Source organism: Vicia villosa, linkage group LG3, assembly GCF_029867415.1.
Source record: "Vicia villosa cultivar HV-30 ecotype Madison, WI linkage group LG3, Vvil1.0, whole genome shotgun sequence".
In the NCBI taxonomy this organism is placed as follows: domain Eukaryota; kingdom Viridiplantae; phylum Streptophyta; class Magnoliopsida; order Fabales; family Fabaceae; genus Vicia; species Vicia villosa.
The window spans coordinates 150,008-161,130 of NC_081182.1; positions in this window are offsets into that span (position 1 = coordinate 150,008).

The window sequence follows — 11,123 nt, forward strand, 5'->3', positions numbered from 1 at the left end:
CGATACTTAGTAAACATCAAACTCTAAATCCATGTCTGCAACTTATAGTTTGAAAGATGATTAGTTAGGTCTAGATACAAACATTGATGTCTCAAACATTTATACCAAAGAAAAAGCTTTAACAAACAAACTAAACCATCTATATTGATCATCACTTGTTCATACACATATATTCACAAGAAAAACATACAAAAGGCTAGGAAGATTACATCTTATCTTGATACAAAAGTGATTTAGCTATCCATGAGAATGGTAGCTTGCACAAGAAGGTAAGGATGAAGATCAACAAGCATCAAATGGCGATTAATCGACGATCAAGGCCTCCAATCTTCAACTCTATATTTGCTACAGTGTATATTGCTCTTGTTTCTCTCTAAAAATATCTCCAACCCTTTCAAAAGTGATCTGGCCCATAAACAAATAAACAAAGTTTCGCAGACCGCGCTTAGCGCGGTGCAGCCCGCTAAGCGCGCTATCAATAATTGCTCAAACCGCCCAACCGCGCTAAGCGGGCTCCAGACCTCGCTTAGCGCGGAACTCTCTGCCAGAACTTCCTTCTTTTCTTCAAAAGCGCGCTTAGCGGGCTCAACCTCGCTTAGCGCGCTACCTCTTTTCAGCAATCCTTGGCTTTGGTCTTGGAACATCTTCAAAGTGCTTTTTCCAAGGTCCAAGCTTCCAATTATCTATAAAAACTACAAAATCCAACATAGATTGCAAAGATAAGAACTATTCAACAATAATATAAATATAAGAATATATATATACCAAATGACAATAAAATACTACTTATTAACCACAAAAAGACTTGAGAGTTACCAAAAATTACCTAAGATATTTACACAAATTGGTAACTAACAGTCAGCTCATTGAGAAAGGTTTCTCAGTTGTTATGAAGAACAATCTCTTGAAGTTGTATGATTCCAATCAGAAGTTGATTATGCAATCTGAACAGGGAATCAATAGAACATTCAAGGTGAATGTAGAAACAGCTGAAACAGAGTGTCTGAGTGCTGAAGGCTCAGAAGGTGATAGTAAGCTGTGGCACAAGAGGTTGGGGCACTTGAACTATAGAAGTCTGGGGCATCTAAGTTCTAAGAAGCTCGTACGTGGCATTCCTAAGATTGTAAAGCCTGATAAGTCATGTGAGGTATGCATGAAAGGCAAACAACCCAGATTGCCATTTGTATCAGAAGTTGCTCCAAGAGCAAAGCATGCTCTGGGAGTAGTGTACTCTGATGTGTGTGGACCATTTCCAGAACCTTCACTTGGAGGAAATAGGTATTTTGTGTCTTTTGTGGATGAGTTCACAAGAATGACGTGGGTAACTCTCATTAAGTTTAAGAATGAGGTGTTTACAGAATTCCAGAAGTTCAAGGTGAAGGCTGAGAAGCAGAGTGGTCACAAGATAAAGATTCTCAGAACGGATGGTGGAGGCGAGTATAACTCTACAGAATTCCAGAAGTTCTGTGATGATAATGGAATTGAGCATGAAGTTACTGCTCCTTATACTCCTCAACACAATGGTCTTGCTGAACGTAGAAACCGTACTTTGCTTGATATGACGAGAAGTATGCTTAAAGAGAAGAAGCTTCCTCATAATCTATGGGGAGAAGCTGTTGCTACTGCAGCATATGTGCTCAACAGGTGTCCAACGAAGAGGCTGAAGGAAATTGTTCCTTTAGAGAAGTGGACTAAAGAGAAACAGAGTGTTAGTCATCTGAAGGTTTTTGGTTCTGTGTGTTACAAACACGTTCCAGAAGCTAGAAGGAAGAAGCTGGATGATAGAAGCAAAGTGATGTTATTGGTTGGGTACCACAGTACAGGTGCATACAAGCTCTATTGTCCAGAGACTAACAAAGTTGAAGTCAGCAGAGACGTCATTGTGAAGGAATCAGAAGTTTGGGATTGGAGAAAGTCTCAACCAACTTCTGATGTAGAGATAACTTTTGAAGAAAAGTTACTGTCAGAAGATGAAGAATCTTCTGAAGACGAGTCAGAAGATGAAGCATCTTCTGAAGATGAGTCAGATGGAGAATCTGATTCTGATCCAGATTCTGATGATGATCCAGAGTCTGCTGGTAGTCATGATTCTGGAAGGGAAAACTCTGAAGACATAGGGTCTGGAGGACAAGCTTCTGGAGATGATCATGGAGGTGGTGACTCTGGAGTAGCTGACTCTGAAGTAGCTCAACGACCACAAAGAGTCAGAACTATACCAAGAAGGTTTGCAGATTTTGACATGTTGCAAGACACAGAAGTTGACTCAGAAGGAGAGGTCATTCAGTGCGCCATGTTAGTAGATTCTGAACCAGTGAGTATAGAAGAAGCACTCAAGAAGAAGGTCTGGCTGAATGCCATGAAAGAAGAACTTGAGGCTATAGAAAGAAACAAAACTTGGAAGCTGACAGAACTTCCAAAGAAGAAGAAAGCCATTAGCGTCAGATGGGTTTTCAAAGTAAAGCTGAAGCCAGATGGATCAGTTGGTAAACACAAAGCAAGGCTAGTGGCTAGAGGTTTTCTTCAGAAACCTGGACTAGATTACTTTGAGGTGTTTGCTCCTGTAGCTAGACATGAAACAATCAGACTAGTGATTGCGTTAGCTGCGAACAGAGGTTGGTCCTTGATGCATCTGGATGTAAAGTCTGCATTTCTGAACGGTCCATTACAAGAGGAGGTATACGTGTCACAACCCCCTGGCTTTGTGAAAAAGAATAAGGAAGGGATGGTGTACAAATTACACAAAGCTCTGTATGGATTGAAGCAAGCGCCCAGAGCTTGGAATTTGAAAATTGATTCATTTTTCAAGAAGCAAGGGTTTCAGAAGTGTGAGATGGAATATGGAGTCTATGTGCAACATTCTGGAAACAATATGATTCTGTTGTGTCTTTATGTTGATGACATATTGCTTACGGGGAGTTTTCCAGAAGATCTGATGAAATTCAAGAAGGTGCTGATGAATGAGTTTGAGATTACAGACCTTGGGAAAATGTCATATTTTCTAGGGATGGAGATTCTGTACTCAGAAGATGGTATCATTCTCCATCAGTTGAAGTATGAGTTAGAACTTCTGAAGAAATTCAAGTTGGAGAATTGCAAAGCTGCTGTTACACCGTCAGAAGTGAATCAGAAGTTGGACTCTGATTCTGAAGGTGAAGATGTTGATGCTACGGTATTCAAACAGCTGGTTGGTTCTCTAAGGTATTTGTGTAATACCAGGCCTGATATATGCTATGCAGTTGGATTGGTTAGTAGGTTCATGAGTAAACCTAAGTGGTCCCATTACCAAGCTGCTGTCAGAGTCTTGAGATATGTCAAGGGAACTCTGAAATATGGCATATTGTTTCCTTCTGGGAGAAAGGAAGAATCAGAGTTATTGAGTTATTCTGATTCTGATTGGTGTGGAGACAGAGTTGATAGAAGGAGTACTTCTGGATATTTGTTCATGTTTCTGGGAGGCCCTATCTCTTGGAGTTCCAAGAAGCAACCTGTTGTTGCTCTATCAACCTGTGAAGCTGAGTACATCGCAGGCGCTGTAGCTGCATGTCAAGCTGTGTGGCTTCTGAATCTATTAGAAGATCTGAAGATTAGAGTGAAGAAGCCTCTGAAGCTGATGATTGATAACAAGTCTGCAATCAATCTTGCTAAGAATCCGGTGTTACACGGAAGAAGCAAGCATATTGAGACTAAGTATCATTTCTTGAGAAGCCAAGTCCAGAATGGAACATTAGAAGTTGTGCACTGCAGCACCCAGAAGCAGTTGGCAGATGTTCTGACGAAGGCGATCAAGACGGATCAATTTCTGCTCTTGAGGGATGGAATTGGCGTTGTCAGTTTTGATTGAAGAATATGAATTAAGGGATGGTATTGAAGAGTAATTCAATATTCAGAAGATGACTGATCTTCTGATGGTTACTCAGAAGATAGTATTGACCAGAAGATGTTGTCTGGGTCCCATTAGCTTAGTTGTTTAGTAGTAAGGGTACTTTAGTATTTTTGTAGTACTGTACTGTTTGTACCTTAGACTTGTTCACTAAGTTTACTGTTTTAGGGCTTATGTGGCAAGATTTTCTTTCTTATAAATATTCTTGTAATAGCTATCATTAATAGAAGAATACAACATTTATTCTCTCATCTCTTTTGCGCCGTTATTCTATTATTCTCTCTGTCACCATCTTTATTCATTGTGCACCAACAATCCATACAATATTTTCTTTCCAAATTATCAAATTTCTCTACTAATTCAGTAACGACGTTTTAAACAAAAACAATTGACAATACAAATGAAGCGGCCAGTCCAATTAACAATAATGTACACTGTATGGGAGAAGATATCAGTTCAATTTCTACAATATAAAAATATATAAGAAGAGCCGTCAATTTTTTCTCCTATAAATTTGTATATTGTTGTTAATTGAAATTTTATATGATGTATATTGATGCTTCCTGTGCATTTCTATGTGTTAACAATTATTTAGTTTCACTACAACGCGCAAGGCTTTTAAAAGCGCTTTTTTTGGCCTTTAACAGCGCTTTAAAGCGCTGCCAAAGCCAGCGCTGGCATAGGCTACGAAAGCGCTTTTAAAAGCGCTCTGGTAGGCCCCCCCTATAAGAGCGCTTTTCTGGAAAAAGCGCTCTTGTAGGCCCCCCTTTAAGAGCGCTTTTCAGGAAAAAGCGCTCTGGTAGGCACCCCTATAAGAGCGCTTTTTTCAAAAGCGCTTTCGTATGTTGCGTTTTTTTTTTTTTTTTATGCTTTTTTATTATTTCTAAACCTGCACTTTTGGCAGCAATATTTTAGAACCTGTAATTTACTATTTTTTGGCAGTATTTTTTCATGAACCTATAATTTATCATTTCAAATCGATATATACCATTATAATCGATATCGATTATATACAAAAAAAGTATTATATTATATACCATTAATGTAAATCAAAATACATATATACATATTTCTAAACCAAAACAACTAAACCATTTCACATATTTCTAAACCAAAACAACTAAATGGGAAACAACTTCCGAGTTCTTATGCAACCAATGTACGCTTCCTGTATTATCTGGAGCTATGTTGTATTGATGCTTTAGTGGAGAACCAGTAGTCACCTGAGCTATGTTGTATTGTGTCACAGAATATGAATCAAATAACTGTACCCCGAACGATCCTGCCACAGAAGACTTCGGGGTACATTACTTGATTCTTATTCTGTGGAACATAATCGGCAGGGGCACATTGTGTTCTATCCTTTACCAGTCCATCCACTGTTTGAAGCTCAACCTACAATAGAAAAACGTGATTATTACTAACTACATATAGAAAACGTGATTATTACCAGTCCTTCCGAGCTTAAAATGAATATATCCAGCATCACCAAGTCTCTTCTCATACAGATTGACAAGCTCTTCATTTCCAACCCAAAATTCCTGCACAATTCCAATTTCCAACATAAAAAAAAATTCATAACAAGAAAAATCAAAAGATTTCATACGAAGTAAACATAAAAATCAACACAAGGATCAAACTCTGAACAAGCAACATAAAACAATTTTTTTTTTATAATATGTAACAAACAAGTCCTGTATATGAAATGTTTATAATAAGAGAGCTAAACAAAATAAGCTTAAAACAACTAATGAAAATGTCATAAGTTCTTTTCGCATTGTCTTCCATAACAAGTGCATACTTAAGTCAACAGATAAGCTAAAATAACTTCACCTAAACATGCCCTTAACATGAAAAGTAAAGACTTATGCAGTTGAATGCTCACTAATACTCACAAGTGAATTTATACAACTACTAGAAAAACACGAATTACCTGCAAAAAAAATATTCGAAAGGTATAGCTGCGGATTTTTTTGGGAAATTATAAATAAAAATTTGTTTCCTGCAGCCCAGGAATGATTCACTTTACCCTTTTCCTCTTTTTATTCAATGTTTCACTTATACTACTTATTTTTCTTTTAATACTTTTATATTGCTTAATCTCCAATTAAATACTCACTTTTCATTCCAATCAAAACATAAACAACAACAATCCATTTCAAAAAATGCACAACGATGTTAAACAATCCATTTCAATTGTTGATTCTGGAGGAAAAAAATGAAAGATTTGATGAAAAAGGAGAAGAAACCTGCCTACAGTCATGGCGGAGGTTGCGAACAAGAAGACTGGTGACGGCGACGGGGACTTGGACTGCGACCTCCTCCTCCGCCTCCTCTTCGGCTGTAACGGCGATGGAGTGTAGCTTCTTCCTCTTTCTCTCTCTCTCTCTTCTATGCTAGGGTTTCGCGTGTTTTGGATCTGAAACAAAACGCGTGTGTTTGTAAAATATATAATTTTTTAAATGGGCTACCAGAGCGCTTTTCAAAAGCGCTTTAATAACACCCCCTACCAGAGCGCTTTTATCCCAAAAGCGCTTTCGTAGCACCCACCCTATAAGAGCGCTTTTAAAAGCGCTTTCATAACCCCCCTACCAGAGCGCTTTTTAAAAGCGCTCTCATACCCCCCCCCCTACCAGAGCGCTTTTTAAAAGCGCTCTCATACCCCCCCCCTACCAGAGCGCTTTTTTTGCATCATTTTCCCTTGTTTATTAATTTTGTTTTTAGCGAACCCTACGAGAGCGCTTTTGCTAAAAGCGCTTTAGTAGCTGCGCTTTAGTAGCTTAAATTTGGCGTAGTGTTTGAAATACAGCTACGGTTACTTCTTTGTGAATTAACAGAAAATCTTATTATTATTTAGAAAAATCTTTTGAAAATTTTGATTATTTTAATAAAAACTCATAGAACTAAATTTAGAATTATGCAAATATTATATAATTAGTATTTAGAGATTAAAAGTGATGTTTTAACAATATAAAATAATTTTATATTATCATCATCTAGTTAAAATTCATTAATATGTTATATGTCAATGTAATTTTAAAAAGTATAAATATGATTTGGCAAGATATTCGATGTTGATTGATTAACAATGTAAAATTATTTTACAGTATATTTTTTTCTTTCTAATATTTACCTACATTGACATTTTTTATTTTATTTAACATTGGCAAAAATTTATAAATATATATTTGTTCAAAACACTAAAACACATATAGATTTATTTTTATAAATAGTATTTATTTTTATTTAATTTTTTAAATATACTTTTTGATTTAGATGTTAACAATATAAATTGATGATTTATAAATATTAAATTATGAAAAATAAAACATTTATTTAACATTGGCAAAAATTTATAAATATATATTTATTCAAAACACTAAAACACATATAGATTTATTTTTATAAATATGTAGCATTTATTTTTATTTAATTTTTTAAATATAGTTTTTTATTTAGATGTTAACAATATAAATTGATGATTTATAAATATTAAATTATAAAAAAAATTAAATATATTAAACAATTTTTATACTTATAAGTGTTGTGGTGTTTATAATTTTCATCATATATGATATTTTTATATTAATATTGACGAGTCCCTTTCTCCATAATTTTTAATATATTCATATCTCAAATGAAAAATAGATTAAAGAGGTGTCTCTTATATTTTTGTGTGTGAGTTTACCAACAAAAAATTTTACCTGTGGATTTTCTTTTAGAAATTTTAATTTTTATCTGCAAAAAAAGTTCATAGTTAACATGAAAAAATAAGCTTGGAAGGAGGTTTGGAGACTCAAAGAAGAAGAATTGTAACAGAAGTTCCGCTTAGCGGACCATAAGTGAGGCTTGGCAGAAGCAAAATTCAAAGCTGAGTCCGCTTAGCGGATCATAAGCGAGGATTGGCAGAGGTGAACTCCAAAGTTGAGTCCGCTTAGCGGAACCTGAAGACAAAACAGATATTTTGAGATGTCCGCTTAGCGGACTGTTAGGAGTGAATTATTGGTAAATTCATGTGTTAATATAAGTGATTTCTTCTCTAGACCAATGCAAAAATGTGATGAATCCATAGGTTTTTATTAAGAATTGAACTGAATAAGTTTAGTTCGTGCGTAAAGCAAATCGAATCACTTGTGGGTGTTATTGTTGCAGGTTTTGAGCTGAATAAGAACTTAAGAAGAACATGAGGAGGAAAGAAAGCTGGAAGTCTCAAAGGCTGAAGAAAAAGATGGAAAGTACAAAGGGCGCGCCGCGAGAGTTCCTAGGCGCGCCGCGAAAATACTTCTGTTTGAGGGGCGCGCCGCGCCAGCCCGTTGCCGCGCCGCGGCCTCGGCGTTAAAGGCCCAAAACTTCTATTTAAAAGCCCTAGCTTCCAAGAGAAAGAGAATTTTGTAAAGAGCGAAATTAGGAGAGCAATCTGAAGGTGCAGCCACAATCATCAATTGAAGACCAATTCTCTATCAAGCGAAGACATTCCTTTGATGAAGATGAATTCTTCCATTAATCTTTGTATGTTCTTCATGTCTATGGAGAGCTAAATCCCTCTTGTTGAGTCTAAGGTAGTAGTTAACCTATGAATATACATTACCATTGATTAATTCCTGTGAACAATTGTTTGAATTTATTATCAATAAGAAACCTTGCTTTTAATTTACATCATTGTTGAATCTTTGATCGAAAGAAAGGATTTAACTTTTGCCCTAGGTTACTATATTGATTCAATTGCAATTTGCAGAGATGGAATTGTAATTGGGTTTTCATAATTATCGTTCTTAATTACTATTATCGTTATTGTGATTTGGAGAGATCGAATCTCATACCGGTAAAAGTTATCTAATTTGATTTGCAGACATGGAATCTTATTTGAGGATAAGTGAAGATAATGATTCAAAGGATTGTTCTATTGAGAATTAATTGATAATTGTATAGGATTAGGTTGATGAACCCTAAAGACTCAACATCTTTCTTTAATTGTTAACACAAAGTCCTTTACTTACTTTTATTTTATTATTTGCTTTTGATATTATTATTAGTATAAAACAAACCAAACAAAATTTCTTAACTCAAAATAAACAACTATAGAACGGCAGTGATATTAACCAATCCCTGTGGATACGATATATTACAGAAAATATTTACCCCTAAAAACTTTCAACAAATTGGCGCCGTTGCCGGGGATTGGTGTCAATATTGCATGCATTGCAATAGTTCTTATTTTGAGTTTTAATTTTTTTCTCTATTTGGTTGTTTCACGTGTTTGCTAGTTTTGCAGAAGATTGTGTATGCGCAGCAAAGTTTCTAGCGATCAACTTCTTTTTGATCCCGAGATCGACAGGACCGCTAGGAGGTTAAATAGCAAAGCACGAAAAAGAGCGAACATAGCAAAAGCAAGAGACAACGCAACCGCGACATCGTCACAACAACTTGAAACCATTGACGAGTCGCAAGAAGGATTCTTCTTTCACGAACTATTCACGGAGGAAGAACCGGAAGTTTTTATACAACCTACTGTTGGCAACATGGCTGCTAATGGCCCATGTGCTAATAGTCCAAGACTCAATCCTCAGTTCGCGAGAACTGCTGCCAACGGGCGACCGACAGAACTGAAGACCGGTATCATACAATTGATTTGTGCAAGTCCTTTCGCCGGATTGGACCATGAAGACCCGTACACGCACCTTACTCGATTCTATGAGTTAGCGGGTACTACGGGTGTCGCTCAAGCTGATGAGGAAGCATTATTTAAGAGGTTGTTCCCACACTCTTTGCTATCTAAGGCAAAGGATTGGTATCTGGATCAACCCGAGGTAGTGATGACAAATTGGAACACATTGGAAGAAAAATTTCTGGAAAGGTTTTACTCTCAAAACCGATTCTTCGAAGCAAAAACAGCAATAGCAGTATTTTCTCAAGGTAGTAATGAATCTTTGAATGAAGCATGGGAAAGGTATAAAGCTATGTTGAGAAAGTGCAAAGGGCACGGTTTTTCAGACGTTGACCAAATCCATATGTTCCGTAACGGTCTCACAGCTACAAACAAGACACTTTTGGACGCCACAGCTGGTGGTTCTCTCATGTCCAAAACACCTGAAGAAGCTACTCAGATAATAGAGCGAATGGCTCTAAATGATCGTCAAGGCAATCATGATCGAACGGTAAGAGATAAGAAACCCGGAATGTTAGAGTTGAACAACAGTGATGCTCTACTTGCTCAGAACAAATTGCTAACTTCACAAGTGGAACTTTTGACACAACAAATGTCTAAATTACCACAACAGATCAAGGAGCTGAACTGGGTATCTAATTCATATCAAGTTGCTAAGTGCGAATTGTGCAAGGGAGATCATCAAACAGGATTCTGTCCACCAGTGCAAGAAGAAGAAGTGAATTACATGAATAATAACCAAGGACAAAGGCAGAATCAATATCAGAATCAGCCATACCAACAAGGTTATCCACCAAGATATAACAATCAAGGGTACCAACAAAGGCCACCGAATCAAGGGTATCAACAACAAGCATTCCAACCATACACTCAACCACCGCAACAACAGCAAGGAGGACAATCCAAGTTAGAGGAGACAGTGAATCAATTCATTCAAACATCAGTAATAAATCAGAAGAACCAGGAAGCTGCAATTAAAAATCTGCAAACTCAAGTGGGGCAAATAACACATCAGCTTACTCTACAGACACAAGGAGCCTTGCCAAACTCAACCGTGAAAAAACCGCAAGACCAAGAGAAAATTAATGCTGTTACAACAAGGAGTCAAAAGGGTTTAGAATCGGAAAAAGAGAAAGAAGAGCTAGGTGACCCTATAGCGATGGAGGTCGATCTGGAAATAAGAGAGAACCTAAAAGAGCCAGAGGTTGTAACACTACCAATGAAACCAGTTGAAGAAAAAATAAGAAAGATGTTGAACAAGTGATTAAACCACCCCTCCCTTTACGACTGACAAAGAAGGATTCAAAAGAGAAAGACATTCGGAAGTTTACGTCCTTGTTCAAAAAGTTAGAAGTGAATTTATCTTTCTTTGAAGCACTGGAGCACGTGCCTGTGTATAAGAAATTTATGAAAGAGGTGTCGGTGAAAAAAAGACCACTAGAAGGAGAACCAAAAATTGCAATCGAGAAGTGTAGTATAGTCGCTGCAGCAAGAAAGATCCCAATTAAGAGAAAAGACCCTGGGGCGGTGGCAATACCATGCACTATCAAGAATATATCATTTAAAAAGGTACTTCTC